Genomic DNA, 14,952 nt, shown 5'->3' with positions numbered 1-14,952 from the left:
CTTTCCAAGTGTCTGCTTATCTTGGGACATATGCATCAGCCACCCGTAGCTGTCACATTACTTATTATAGCCTCAATAATGCCGTTGTTTTCATGGAAACATTCTTGGTAGTCACTCATCTCTTACAACTGGATATTGCTCTAGTGCTAAAGGGCGCTTGGCAGCAGTGGCCAGTTCCATCTTAATAAGTAACATTAACACAATATAGTGTTCTGTAATATTAAAGGTTTTCTACATCATACTTTGTCACCAGTTTTGAATCATTTCAACAGTATTTATTTATTGATACAGCACTGAAACAGGCCTTTCGGCCCACCGAGTCTGTGCCGACCAACAACCACCCATTTCTCCTAACCCTACAGTAATCCCATATTCCCTACCACCTACCTACACTAGGGGCAATTTACAACAGCCAATTTACCTATCACCTGCAAGTCTTTGGCAGTGGGAGGAAACCAGAGCACCCGGCGAAAACCCACGCAGTCACAGGCAGAACTTTCAAACTCCGCACAGGCAGTACCCAGAATCGAACCCAGGTCCCTTGAGCTGTGAGGCTGCAGTGCTAACCACTGCGCCACAAAGAGTTTAGTTTGATTCCCTCCCTTATTAGGGAGGCAGTTGTATCTCTAATCATTTATTTGTTCGGTATTTGGTATTGTACCTTATAACAGGATTGTGAACCAGTTATACATGCATGGGAATGATTTGCACTTAGGCTGGAATTGATAAAGGCCCATTTTCTCCCTTACTGCCAAATGGACAAGAACCAGATATTGTGTTACAGCCCTTTCTAAGCCTTCTTAAAGAGCCAGTATCACCATCAAGAGCCTTTTAAAAAGCAACATTATCAAAACATGCCATTTCAATTCTCTGTCCCATTCCCACTTTTAGCTCTCTGCCCTCCCTACACTGTTCTAATGAAACTCAATGGAAATTGAGGGAACCCCCGTCATTCGATAAGACACTTTACAACCTTCCGGACTGTTGTGCTTTTGGATAGAGTTGCTCATTATTCTGCCATTAACACTCTCTCTGAACTAATGCTTTGTTTTCATCTCAACTACTAGCACACTCTTTGCCTTTGTCCCATGAGTTCTGATGAAAGGTCACAGACCCGAAACGTTAACTCTGCTTCTGTCTCCACAGATGCTGCCTGACTTGTTGAGTATTTCCAGCACTTTCTGATTTTATTTCATTCTTGTGGAGCCCTGATGGGAGCCCTTTTGCTCCTCCTTGACCCCACAAAAATAATTCTAGTATTTCCCTTTTTGGCCTCTTTCTCTGATCCACCAGGTTTTCCTGAGCAAAACATCCTGAGCCTCCCAGCGGAGTGCCCTAAAAATATGTCTGGGAGTGGGATTGGGCCAGAAAGTTGACCACATTGATTTTAGCTCCACTTGCTGTTTTATTTCCGCCAGCAACAAAAATTTCAACACACCAAAGTCATTAATCTGGCATACTTCAACTTTAACTCTACCTGCTGCATCAGCTCCCTCCGATTCCGTCACTGAAGTCTTCAGTATTCTGTTTGAGCAAGAAAAAAAAATCAATAAAAGTATAAAAATCTCAACAATAATGTCCGATCTTCAAAATGTGGGACTGACTTTATCACTGGCTGTGTAAAAACAACAAAAATGTTCCTTTTTTCTTGGCAAGTCATCCTTTTGACACTTCAGGATCTTCTGAGGCACAGCATGGTGTCAACTAGTGTTATAGGTAGAGAAGCTTTGAGTTCAGGCAGTGGACTTTCTCTGGGTTTTCAAGTCATGACGATTTTGCTCGGATGATGTGAATATGCTTTGTTATAAATGTTAGGTGCAGATATATTTGAAAAATCAACTGTTTGCTGATTCGATCATTTAAAAAAAAAATTGAAATCCTAATTTTATTTGGATGACCCGACAGTGGCAGATAACATTAATCTTTCGGAAAGGTCAAAACAGTAAAAAGCCACTAAGTGTGAGACCATGTGCTAGAAATGCTGGAATTTTATTCTCAGAGCTTTCACTATAGTTTCTCTGAATATTTCTCCTGCTTCTGCTTGCAGATATGTTGATATTCTGAGTTTCTACTTGTTGCAACATTCATTTAATTAATTTCAATTTCTGAAGTAGGATAATTGAATACTGAGAAATTTTCCCCAGTGTAAAAAAAATATAGCCGCACCAGTCCTTTTCATTCCGCTTGTCCTGTTTTTATGTTATTCTGTAGCTCTGTTTATCCTCACGTGTTCAGGATGTGATTGAGCCTTGCTTAAGTATTAAGCACTGATTTGCTGTAATTCAGAATTTGCCATATTGTTGCTACAGTGGCTGTGTTCTGTCCACCAGTATGATACCAGCTTATCAGGCACTTTTCAAGCATTCGATTAGATTAGATTAGATTAGAGATACAGCACTGAAACAGGCCCTTCGGCCCACCGAGTCTGTGCCGAACATCAACCACCCATTTATACTAATCCTACACTAATCCCATATTCCTACCAAACATCCCCACCTGTCCCTATATTTCCCTACCACCTAGCTATACTAGTGACAATTTATAATGGCCAATTTACCTATCAACCTGCAAGTCTTTTGGCTTGTGGGAGGAAACTGGAGCACCCGGAGAAAACCCACGCAGACACAGGGAGAACTTGCAAACTCCACACAGGCAGTACCCGGAATCGAACCCGGGTCTCTGGAGCTGTGAGGCTGCGGTGCTAACCACTGCGCCACTGTGCCACCCATTCAAATGATGATTCCCCCCCACTGTGGTTGACAGGGCCCTGAATCGTGTTTGATCTACTTCACACACTTAGTGTCATCGAGTTATACAGCACAGAAACAGGCCCTTTGGCCCATGGTGTCTGTGCTGGCCATCAAGCACCTAACTATTCTAAGCCCATTTTCCAGCACTTGGCCTGTAGCCTTGGCGTTTCAAGTGCTCATCTAAATACTTCTTAAATGTTGTGAAGGTTCCTACCTCTTCCACCCCTTCAGGCAGTGTATTCCAGATTCCAACCACCCTCTGGGTGAAAATCTTTTTCCTCAAATCCCCTCTAAACTTCTTGCCCCTTACCTTAAATCTATGCCCCTGGTTCTTGACCCATCTGTTAAGGGAAAAAGTCTCTTCCTATCTAACCTATCAATGCCCCTCATAATTTTGTATACCTCAATCATGTCCCCCCTCAGCCTTCTCTGCTCTAAGGAAAACAACCCCAGCCTTTTCAGTCTCTCTTCAAAGCTGAAATTCTCCAGCCCAGGCAACATCCTGGTGAATCTCCTCTGCACCCTCTCCAGTGCAATCACATCCTTCCTATAGTGTGGTGCCCAGAACTGTACACAGTACTCCAGCTGTGGTCTAACTAGCATTTTTTACAACTCCATCATAACCTCCCTGCTCTTATATTCTATGCCTTGCCTAATAAAAGCAAGTATCCCATATGCCTTCCTAACCACCTTATCTACCTGCTGCTGCCTTCAGTGATCTATGGACAAGTACACCAAGGTCCCTCTGACCTTCTGTACTTCCTGTGGTCCTACCATCCATTGTATATTCCCTTGCCTTGTTAGTCCTCCCAAAATGCATCACCTCACACTTCTCAGGATTAAATTCCATTTGCCACTGCTCTGCCCATCTTACCAGCCTATCTATATTGTCCTGTAATCTAAGGCATTCCTCCTCACTATTTACAACACCACCAATTTTCGTGTCATCTGCGAACTTACTTATCATACCTCCTATATTCATGTCTCAATCATTAATATACACTACAAACAGCAAGGATCCCAGCACAGATCCCTGCGGTACACCACTGGTCACAGGCTTCCACTCGCAAAAACAATCCTCGGCCATTACCCTCTGTTTCCTGCCACAAAGCCAATTTTGGATCCAATTTGCCAAATTGTCCTGGATCCCATGGGCTTTTACCTTCTTAACCAATCTCCCATGCGGGACCTTATCAAAAGCCTTGCTGAAGTCCATGTAGACTACATCAACTGCTTTACCCTCATCTACACAACTTGTCACCTCCTCGAAAAATTCAATCAAGTTTGTTAGACACAATCTCCCCCTGACAAAGCCGTGCTCACTGTGCCTGATTATTCCCTGCCTCTCCAAGTGGAGATTAATCCTGTCCCTCAGTACTTTTTCCAATAGTTTCCCAAGCACTGATGTTAGACTCACCAGCCTGTATTAACTGGTCTATCCCTGCTACCCTTCTTGAATAATGGTACCACATTCGCTGTCCTCCTGTCCCCTGGCACCTCTCCTGTGGCCAGAGAAGATCTGAAAATTTGTGTTAGAGCCCCTGCTATATCCTCCCTTGCCTCACATAGCCTGGGATACATCTCATCTGGGCCTGGGGATTTATCCACTTTTAAGCCCGCTAAAACATCTAATACTTCCTCCCTTTCAATGTTAATATGTTCAAGTATATCGCAATCCCTCTCCCTGATCTGTACACCTACATCGTCGTTCTCCACTGTGAAAACAGATGAAAAGTAATCATTTAAATGTCCTCTGACTCCACACACAGATTGCCACTTTGGTCCCTAATGGGCCCTACTCTGTCCCTGGTTATCCTCTTGCCCTTAATATACTTATAAAATGCCTTAGAATTTTCCTTTATCTTGCCTGCCAATGTTTTTTCATGTCCCCTCTTCGCTCTCCTAATTACTTTATTAAGTACCCCCCTACACTTTGTATACTCCTCTAATGCTTTCGCTGTTTTCAGTGCTCCGAATCTGCCATAAGCCTCCTTTTTTTTTCCTGATCCAATACTCTATATCCCTTGACATCCAGGGTTCCCTGGACTTGATGGTCCTACCCTTCACCTTAACGGATATATGTTAGCTCTGAACCCTCACTATTTCCTCTTTTGCAGTATCCAGCGCTTTCAGTCGTTTCTTGATATCACGCGGAGTGAATCGAATTGGCTGAAGTCTTGAATCTGTGATGCTGGGGACTTCAGGAGGAGGCCGATATGGATCTTATGGTCACTATCCCCGAAATGCTCCCCCACTGATACTTCTACCACTTGTCAAGCTTCATTCCCTAGGATTAGGTCCAGTACTGCTGCCTCTCTTGTAGGACTTTCTACGTACTGGCTCAAAAAGCTCTCCTGAATGCATTTAAAGAATTACTCCCCCTTTAAGCCTTTTGCACTAAGGCTATCCCAGTTGATATTAGGTAGGTTGAAATCCCCTACTACCATTACCCTATTAATTTTACATCTCAGAGATTTGCCTACTTATCTGTTCCTCTATCTCTCCCTGGCTGTTTGGAGGTCTGTAGTACATGCCCAGCCAAGTGATTGCCCTCCTTTTGTTCTTAAGTTCTACCCATATGGCCTCATTTGAGGAACCTTCGAAGATATCATCCCTCCTTACTACAGTAATTGACTCCTTGATCAACAGTCCAATGCCGCCACCTCTTTTATCTCCTCCCCTATCACGCCTGAAGATTCTATACCCTGGAATATTGAATTGCCAGTCCTGCCCCTCCCTCAGCTATGTCTCTGTGATAGCAATAATATCATGATCCCATGTGCTAATCAATGCCCTCAATTCATCTGCCTTATTAGTATGACTCCTTGCATTAAAGTAAATGCAATCCAGCCTTGCATTTTTCACTTGTGCCTTAACAGGTCTATATTTACTCTGCCTTCCAGACTGATGCAGTTTCTCTCCTATATTTGACTGTGCATCACCCCCTACTGTACCTCCACTCTGTATCCCATCCCTCTGCCAAATTAGTTTAAACACCCCCCAACAGTTCAAGCAAACCTCCCAGCAAGGATGTTGGTCCCATTCTGGTTCAGGTGCAACCTGTCCAACTTGTACAAGTCCCACCTTTGCCAGGAACAGACCCAGTGATCCAGGAACCTAAAGCCCCTCCCTCCTGCACCATCTCCTCAGCCACACATTCATCTGCTCTATCCTCCTATTTCTATACTCGCTAGCATGTGGCACAGGGAGTAATCCAGAGATTACAACCTTTGAGGTCCTGTTTTTTAATCTGCTACCTAGCTCCCTAAAGTCTTGTTGCAGGACCTCATCTCTCTTTCTACCTATGTCGTTGGTACCAATGTGAATCACGACCTCTGACTGCTGCTCCCCCTCCCCCTTCAGAATGTCCTGCAGCCGCTCCGTGACATCCTTGACACTAGCACCAGGGAGGCAACATACCATCCGGAGTGTCGTTTGCGGCCACAGAAATGCCTATCTGCACCCCTTATGATAGAATCACCTATCATTATTGCTCTTCCACTCCTTTTCCTCCCCTGCTGTGCAGCACAGCCCTCCGTGGTGCCACAAACTTGGCTGTTGCTGCTTTCCCCTGGGAGGTCATCCCCCCAACAGTATCCAAAGCGGTGTATCTGTTTGAGAGGGGGATGATCACAGGGGGACTCCTGCACTACCTGTCTGCGCCTACTACTCTGCCTGGTGGTCACCCATCCCTTTTCTGCCTGTGCAACCATTACCTGCGGTGTGACCACCTCACTAAACGTGCTCTCCACGATGTTCTCAGCATTGCGAATGCTCTACAATGAATCACCCACAGCTCCAGCTCCGTAATGCAGATAGCCAGTAGCTGCAGATGGATACACTTCCTGCACTCATGGTCGTCAGGGACACTGGAAGCGTCCCTGATTTCCCACATAGTGCAGGAGGAGCATACCATGGGGCTGAGCTCTCCTACCATGATTTACGCTTAGATTAATTAGTTACTCCCTTAATTAAAAAATACTAATTACACAAGAGACCTTGTTCTACCCACTACAATCTAAAGTCCTTACTAAGATACACTGAATTAAAAAAAAAATTAGCAGTACTCACCTTATCACTAGAGGTTTTTTTGCAACAAAAAAACTTTCCCTTTTTTTAAGCTATTTAAACGCACTGACAGCTGCTACTCACCCAACCAATCACCTTGCACATTTCCCGCTATCACTCCTTCCCCTCCCTCTCAGTCATGATAGTGTTCCCCTTATCCTCACCTTCCACCCCAACAAACACTGTATTCAATGGATCATCCTCTGCCATTTCCGCCACCTCTAGTGTGTTGCCACCACCAAACACATCTTCTCCCCTTTCAGCATTCCAAAAGGACTGTTCCCTTCATGACACCCTGATCCACTCCTCAATCATCCCCAACACCTCCCTCCTTTCCTGCAGCACCTTTCCATGCAAGTGCAGGAGATGCAACACCTGTTCTTTTACCTCCTCCCTTCTCAACATCCAGGGCCCCAAACTCTTCCCAGGTAAAATTGTAATTTGCTTGTACTTCTTTCAATTTGGTATACTGTTTTCATTGCTCACAATGTCGTCTCGTCTACATTGGGGAGACTAAATGCAGACTGAGTGACCTCTTTGCAGAACGCCTCTGTTCAATCTGCACGTGCGACCCTAGTTTACTGTAACTTGTCATTTCAATTCTTCACCTTGCTCCCACTCTGACCTTTCTGCCCTTGGCCTGCTACAGGGTTCCAATGAAGTGCAACACAAGCTGGAGGAACAGCACCTTGTCTTTCGACTGGGCACTTTACAGCCTTTCGGACTCAACATTGAGTTCAATAATTTTAGTTCATAACCTCTACCCCCATTTTTTCTTTTTCAGTGTTTTTTTCCCCCCACCCCTTGTTTCTTTCTTAATTCCTCTACTTTATGTTTGGACAGCCGCTATCCTGTCATTTTCACTTCATCCAGACATCTCTTTTGTTTCTTCACTTGTTCCATTACTACCCACTTTGGCTTGGTTCCATGAAACCTTTTGTCATTTAATCTCTCCTGCCCTCCACCCTATCACAGTCCTTCCCTTTTGTTCTTCTTTCCCCATCCCCCTTTTCACTTGCTCAAAACGTATTACATTTCTAACTTTTGCCAGTTCTGATGAAAAGTCACACAGACCTGAAACGTTAACTCTGTTTTTCTCTCCATAGATGCTGCCAGACCTGCTAAGTATTCCAGCATTTTCTGCTTTTGTTACAGATTTCCAGCATCCACAGTATTTTGCTTTTGTGCCTTTCAACTATTGCAAGCTGCATTACATAATCCAGTTTTACAGTCTGCAGGAGTCAAACCAATTAAACTGCAAAGCACAACTGTCACTTCAATATGGTTAAACACAGGGAAACATATAAACATAATTTAGAAATAATGGCAACTACAGACACTGAAACATTCACATTCCATGTAGATCAATTCAAATTGATATTTTACTGCCTGAATTTTGGCACCAGGCTACACAAGTCTTTTGTAATATTGCACACATTTATTTTTCATATTTTTTCCTCATTGATATTAATGTTTTTCAAATTGTAACAACTAAAATTAGATTTACTTTAACAACTAAGGTTAGTTATTCAATGCAATATCGAATTCAAAAGCAGGGAAGTAGAATTATAGAATCATATAGCACAAAAGGAGGCCATTTGACCCATCTCGTCTGTGCCATCTCTTTGAAACAGCTGTCTAATTGGTCTCACGCATCTGCTCTTTGCTTATAGGCCTACAAATTTCTCCTGTCATATAATGTTTATAGAGAACTTTGGTTAGATAACACTGTGTGCAGTTACTGCAGGAGAATATTGAAGCACTGGAGAAAATGCAGAAAAGATTTATAAGGATGTGACCATAACTGAGAGGGTACTATTATTCGGAAAGATTGAGCAGACTTGGTCTCTCTTTATGAAAAAGAATAAGCTATGAGGAGACCTGCCTGATGTTGTGAAAATTATGCAAGGGCTTTATGTGGAGGTTGTGGAGAAACAGTTTCCACTTGTGGGTGAGTATACAATAAGGAGAGCTGTAAGATAGACACTAACAAATGAAATAAAGAATTTAGGAGGAATTTCTTTATGCAGGAAGTGGTGAGAAGGTAAATGTGCTGCCACATGCAGTAGTTAAATGCATTTAAAGCATATGCGAGGGAAGTAGAGAATTATGGATAAGGGGCAGAGGTATTTAGAGTGGAATGAGGCTCATGTGGGTGGAAATAGTGGCATAGTGATCATGTCACTGAGCTAGTAATCCAGAGGCTCAGGCTAACATGCTGAGGACATGAGTTCAAATCCCACCCTGGCAGCTGATGGAATTTAAATTCAATGAATTAATTTTTAAAAATGTGGAATTGAAAGCTGGTCTCAGTAATGGTGCCTTGAAAATATCATCGATTTTTGTAAAAACCCAACTGGTTCACGAATGTCCTTTAGGAAAGGAAATCTGCCGTCCTTACCTGGTCTGGCCTACATGTGACTCCAGACCCACAGCAATGTGGTTGCCTCTTAACTGCACTCTGAAATGACCTGGCAAGTCACTCAGTTGTCCAGGACAGTTAGAGATGGGCAACAAATGCTGGCCTTGCCAGCAACGCCCACATCCCATGAATGAATATTTAAAAAAATGTGGGAGTATAAACACCAGCATAGATCATTTGGGCCAAATGGCCTGTTTCTTTGCTGTGGATTCTATGTAGATATTGTACGAACAGCTTGCTGGACCATAAGAGTGCCTGGTTAATATGGCATGGACTTGGCTGGATGTAACACACCTCCTAACAATGCCATTGGTTTTACTTGTTTAAATCTTCTACATCCAGGTGAGGATGGGGTCTAGGGCTCCCCTCTCAGCCTGTTCCTGGTTTGGCCATAACGGGGTTTAATTTTTAAAACACCGTGTTTTTAGCTTACTTGCCCAGTGAATCCTTGTTCACCGCTGTCTAATTGTAATTGCAAAGAAATCAACCAGACAGCTTTTCTTAGATTTAAACAAGAAAGGTGGAAATTTATTAACCTTAAAACTCTAATTCGGTTAAAACTGCTAGAAATATGTGACGTGACCATGCTAGCATGCATATGCGATAAACACACATGCAGATAGAGACAGAGGAGGAGAAAGAAGGGGAAAGGTTTAAAGTAATAGCTGGAGTTCAGTTACTGGCTTTTGGGCTTGATGTAAAGTTTTTGATTGCAGTTGCCTTGTAGTTCTTGTTGGGGCCCAGTGCACACTTTCAAACTTGTTTAGCTGCAGGAGTCTTCTCTCTTGAGGTTTGAGTGGCTTCCTTGGATCCCCCTGGAATTTGGAGAGAGAGAGAGAGGAGAGACCTTCCTTCTCTGGTGTCTTCAAATTGCAGTCTCTTTTCCAACTGTTCTCTGAGCACAATTCAAAACTCCAAGTTGGCCAGCAGGTTAGTCATGTGACTAACCCCTTATTTGGAACAACCGCTCTGTGGCTTGTGGATTTCAAAGCTCTAGGTGGGGGTGGGGGGGTGTAGTGCTGTCTCTTACACAGACAAGATGTGGATCGCTGTTGCCCAGACCAAACTCTGTCAATTGAATCAGTGAGCAGTTCCCATTGTCTCTTTTTTTCAACTGTCTTTTAGAATGCAAAATGAGCAGTCATGTTTCCAGCCACCGTCCTTTGAAACCAAGTTATTTTTTTCAGTCCAGTAACAGTTTAAAATTAATGTCCCATATGTCAAAATTAATATGTCTCATTTTGGCAGGTGTGGTTTGTCATGACACTGTCAGAGGCAAGGTTCATTATTATGCATTTATTGTTATAAAAATAAGATCTTGTATTGTTGAGGTGCACCACACAATATTTTTATGATTTAACGCAACAGACAAATCATTTGTGAACTTGAAGATTGTTTGCAATTGGCTGCTGTCTATGCTGAGATATTAGCTCGCAGTGAATGGCAGATATGTGGGGTGGGCTCCTGGCAAAGCAATTGGTGCTGTGTCAGTTAAGCACCTTTATGAACAGTATGTAGATGTTGGACAAGGTTGACCCTGAGCTGAGTTTCCTATTCCATATCCTCATCATCACCTGCCTCAGCTCATCTGCTCCTGAAATCTTCATCCATGCCTTTGTTACCATTAAACCTGATTATTCCAATGCTCTCCCGGTGCCCACACCCATGGCTGAATTTGCCAGCTTAAAGGTTGCCAGTGACAACTTGGGTGACATCCAAGAGAATGGCCAGCATCGATGGCATGATGATTCAGCAAAGACCCAATACCTTCAAGAGAAAATTGCCAGATAAAGAGAGGGAATGGGTTGTTGGGGGTGGGGGGGGGGGGGGTGGTGGGGGGGGGTGTTGGAAAAGGATTAAATGTGTACAAATACTCTACAAAATCAGTCGTTCCTGTGCTGGTAGGACTGTGGATGAGTTGTGTGGAATGCAAATGGTCACAGTTCAATAGTTTGGATCGTAAGCTTGGATTCATTGTCATTTCACTTCATTACCTTTAGCGAATGGGGAGAGATTTTTCAGAGCTATAGCTTCTTGGAGGTTTGTTGAGTATTTAGTTCCCAAATGTTGTGATGACTGGGTTACGTGTCTGTGGGGAAAATTCATGTGATTTGTGGAAAGAACAGGAGCAATGGGTCAAGTAGCCTTTTCTTGTTTCATATGTTCTTTTGTGGAAGTGCCATAATGCATGCTATTAACACTAGTATTTATAATCAAAATCAAGCAATCTTTTTCATTTAATCAAGGCTGTAAAGTGGCTCATATAGTTAGAACAGAATGTCAGCAAAAATGTGTGGCAGTCAGACTTTCCCTAATTCATCTTCTGGCTGTTGCAGTTACAGAATGACTGACTAAATTTCAATTATCACTTTCTATTCCTCTTTTGCAGAAACCAGGAAGTTATAAGAATTCAGTAAGTATGTCTGTGAATACTTAGAAGCTTGCACATTTAGATAAGTCATGTTTGATGCCTGAAATACAATGAAATTTTCTGAAAACTGCTCTGTATTTACATTGAACTAAACACTTTTCCTCTCTTTAAAATATCTCCACTGAATGTAAGTTCTCTTTTTATACTTGAAATTCCTTTCTTGTCACAGTCTTTCAGTTCCAGCCATTAATTTGCAAAAACAAATTCTGGAATGCCGCCAAATGTCTGTATTCAAGGCTGAGGCTTTGTTCAGAACAGGCAGCCTAAACAAAACACTGTTCACTTGATATACTCCTGTCAGTGCAGGGAAGTCTGCTTCTGAGCCATATTTCCATAAATAAACTCGACAGCGAAGAGCAGTCAGCCAATTGTTTCGGATTCCAGCATCTGTTGTTCTGTTTGGTGCTCAGCTGAATAGCAGAGGCATTCCTGTAGGTTGGAATGGGAAATGGGTCAATTCAGAATCCACAAAAGTATACTTTTGTTCAAAGCAATGGTATGAAGATATTCTGATTAATAAAGATCAATACATATTTTACACATTTTATGAATAGCTACCACTGTGCTTGTTCATTTTCCAGATATTACATAGAATATACAGCACAAAAACAGGCCATTCGGCCCAACCAGTCCATGCCATTTATGCTCCACTTGTGCTTCCTCACATCGTATCTCATTGAACTCCATCAGTATAACGCTGTGTTCCCTTATTTCACTTTGCTTATCTAACTTCCCCTTAAATGTACTTACACTATTTGCCTCAACTATTGTTGCTTGTGAATTCCACATTCTCGCGACTCTCTGGGTAAGGAGGTTTCTTCTGAATTCCTTATTTGATTTCTTGGTGACCAACTTATATTGACAGTCTCTAATTTTGCTCTTCCCACATGTGCCTATTCTATCAAAACCTTCTGTAATATTAAAGACCTCTATGAAGTCACCCCTCAGCCTTCTCTTTAAAGTAAAAAGAGAGCTGCCTGTTCATTTTATCCTGATAGGCATAACCACACATTTCTGGTATCATCCTTGTAAATCTTTTTTGCATCCTCACCAGGTCTCTAAATCCTTTTTTAATACGGCGACCAGAACAGTACACAGTACTCAAAGTGTGGTCTAACCTCGGTTCAATACAAATTTATCACAACTTCTCTACTTTTCAATCTGTCCCTCGAGAAATAAATCCTAGTACTTGATGTGTTTTCTTTTTATGGCCATATTACCTGTGTTGCTACTTTTAGTGATTTGTATATTTGTTCTCCCAGACCCATTTGCTCCTCTATCTCACTTAGTTTATTATTTTCCAAGTAATAGGCGACCTCCTTATTTTTCTTGCCAAAATGTAACAGCTCACTCTTACTGGTTGAAATTAATTTGCCAATTGTATGCCCATTCTGCAAGTTTATTAATGTCTTCTAATTTTTTGCAGTCCTCAATATTGACTGTCTTCCCTAATTTGGTGTCATCCGCAAATTAAAAAATTGTGCTTTTGACTCCAAAGTCTAAATTGTCAATATTGTGATGGAAACCACACCTGCCAAATAGAAACACTTAATTTCATCAGATGGAACACTGTTTGAACCCTTTTGCTGAATATTGCACAGAACTTGTTTAAAAAAGACCACGGAGTTGGACAGCTGAAACATGGCTGCACATTTGCATTCCGAGAGACAGTTGAATAGAGAGACAATGGGAGTGCTCACTGATTCAATTAACAAGACTGGTCTGGGCAATCATAATGATCAACCTTCTTTGTCTGTGTAAGAGCCAGAGCTCCACACCCCACTGAGTGTGACTGGAGAACTTTGAGAATCATCAACTCGCAGAAGATGCTGTTTCAAACAAAGAGCTGGTCACATGACTTACCTGCTGGCCAGACTGGGAACTGTTTGAATTGTGCCTCACAAAAAAGGTTTGGGTCAGACTGCAATTTGAGGACAAAAGAGAAGGAAGGTCTCTCCCTGTCTGTCTCTCAAGCAGACCCATAGAAGCAGCTTAAGCCTCAAGACCGAGGATCTCTTCAGCCTTCTGGTACCAGAGAAGCAAGTTTGAAAGCATGCACTGGGCCCCAGCAAGAACTGCAAGACCTCAACTCCAACGAAGGACTTTACATCCAAACCAAAATGGTAACTGAATTCTATTTATTGCCAACTCGACTTAAACTTCCCCTTTAATTCTTTCTCCCCCCCTCTATCGATTTGTGTGTGTTTATCTTGTATGTATGCTAGCGTGGTTACATCGCATAGTTTAGTTATTTTAACCAAGTCACAGTGATAAGGTTAATAAACTTACATCTTTCTTGTTTAAACCTGAGAAAATCTGTCTGTTTGGTTTGCTTACAATTACAATTAGAGAGCAGTGAGCAAGGACTCATTGAGGTGAAGCTAAAAAATTGTGTTTTAAAAGATAAACCCTGTTACAGCCAAACCAGGACAGGGGAAAGAGGGGAGCCTGAGACCCCTTCTTCACCCAGTTGTAACAATATAAATGGTGAACTACAGTGGTCCTAGCACTGATCCTTCTAGGACGCCCACTTCCCACCTTCTGCCACTCTGAATAACTACCCTTTACCCCTTAGAGTGCTGCTTTGTCATGCAATGGTTTATTAATATAATTAATATTCAGAAATGCTAAAATTATCAAACCAGTTGAAAGACCTTAATGTGGACTTCATTCAGTGTTTGCTAGGCCCCAATTTCCTCAGGAATTCTCACCTCCACTGCACCCCCACAACTCTGGCATGACCCAACGTAATATTGGAGGCCACCAAATGTGAGGTGAGACACGTCAATCTTGAGATGGACAGCAGCGTTCCCCCCCCCCCCCCCCACCGCTCCCAATAGGATTGGAGGGATAGCTATGGACCAGGAAATTGAATGGACCCCCCAAAGACTGGTCACAGGGGCTGAGAGAATACTCCATGGGGTCTGAGAGGGGACCAGGCACGGGATGTGCCAGCTTTTTGGGATTGACGGGCACCAGAAATGTTGTCAGGCACCTGTTGGCCCTATCACTGACACTGCACAGTCTGGCGGGGTCAGCGTTTGAGGGGAGGAGAACCAGTGCTTCTGCCAGGTTCACGACTTTCAGCCTTTCGGGGCACCGTGCATCTAAGAATGAATGGAAAAAGTAATGACTTTATTAAGAATACAGCTGGGTCCAATCCAGAACTCAGTGTCTACATATGTGTGTTTTCTGGCAGTCACTGGATCATTGGATAGTGATCAGGAACAGGAGTCCTAGCTAATCCTTAGCTTGAGAGCACTGAGACCAATTATAGCATC

General features: G+C 42.7%; 1 long non-coding RNA gene across 1 annotated transcript in view; it reads left to right on the top strand.

Annotated features, from left to right (window-relative positions):
• LOC137347731 (uncharacterized) overlaps positions 1–13,971 on the top strand; it is a 41,381-nt gene extending 27,410 nt beyond the window's left edge. The window contains exons 2-3 of the long non-coding RNA XR_010969008.1: positions 11,630–11,653; positions 13,098–13,971. This is a non-coding gene — a long non-coding RNA (uncharacterized lncRNA). The remainder of the gene's footprint in view (positions 1–11,629; positions 11,654–13,097) is intronic.
• Positions 13,972–14,952: the final 981 nt, after the last annotated feature.

This window comes from Heterodontus francisci, chromosome 32 (genome assembly GCF_036365525.1).
Source record: "Heterodontus francisci isolate sHetFra1 chromosome 32, sHetFra1.hap1, whole genome shotgun sequence".
In the NCBI taxonomy this organism is placed as follows: Eukaryota; Metazoa; Chordata; class Chondrichthyes; order Heterodontiformes; family Heterodontidae; genus Heterodontus; species Heterodontus francisci.
This window is presented reverse-complemented; position numbering and strand designations above follow the sequence as displayed.